General features: G+C 44.2%; 1 long non-coding RNA gene across 1 annotated transcript; it reads right to left on the bottom strand.

The window, feature by feature from the left end:
- LOC109509081 (uncharacterized) lies at positions 1-807 on the bottom strand. Its single transcript, XR_002166859.1, has 2 exons — positions 280-807; positions 1-164 (listed from the first exon to the last, which is right to left on the bottom strand). It is a non-coding gene; the product is annotated as an uncharacterized LOC109509081 (long non-coding RNA).
- Positions 808-813: the final 6 nt, after the last annotated feature.

The raw sequence follows: 813 nt of genomic DNA, 5'->3' as shown, positions 1-813 counted from the left end.
AAAAAAAAAAGTTGAATTCATTCAGTTGAATTAACTTGCACAAGCATGTAGCAGCTCGCAATGTAACTGAACAACATTTCTGAACTCACCATAGGCTTCATCTCTCGTCCACTTCCATCCTCTGGCTTGTAACGGCCACTTTTCTTACTATTCTCAACATATTCCTGGCAAAACAAACAAAAATAAATAAATATATAAGGTGGATTTCTATGACATAGTGGGGATTACCACGAAAAAGACCTGTAAAAATTCAACAAACAATACGAGCGCTGCTGGTACCATTAAGGTCTTGTCCATGAAGTACTCCCGACCGGCGCTGCCGTCGTTGTACTTGCTGTCGACAGCAAAGCAGAGGAAGAGCACGTCCACCACGTTCTCGAAAACCGAGAGGAAACAGTGGGCCACCATGTAGGCAAACACGCAAACGATGAGGAGGGGAAGGACCCACACGGTATACTCGCGCTGGTAGTTCAATGCCAGCACGCCGGCGAATGCCGTGCAGGCCACAATGAGCACCTATCATGCAGACACACATCACAAAAGATTAGTCAGGTCGGCAGAACGCCAAGTCTGAGCGATGTGGAGAACTCACAAAAGTACACCCCACACATTTTTTTTTGTCATCTATTATACCTGAGATCTTGTATAACTAAAGAGTCACAGAACAACGGGAGGGGAAAATGGCTAAAAATACACACATGACATTTTCACTTTGGGGTGTACTCACTTTTGTTGCGGCGTATGGTTGAGTTACTTTGAGGGGAAAGTAAATTTACACTGTTAATCAACCTTGCGACATTGTACCAAACTGTC

The sequence above is a fragment of the Hippocampus comes genome, unplaced genomic scaffold (assembly GCF_001891065.2).
Source record: "Hippocampus comes isolate QL1 unplaced genomic scaffold, H_comes_QL1_v1.1 C16762002, whole genome shotgun sequence".
NCBI lineage: Eukaryota > Metazoa > Chordata > Actinopteri > Syngnathiformes > Syngnathidae > Hippocampus > Hippocampus comes.
Note: the sequence above shows the minus strand (reverse complement) of the source record. Positions and strands in the feature narration are given on the sequence as shown.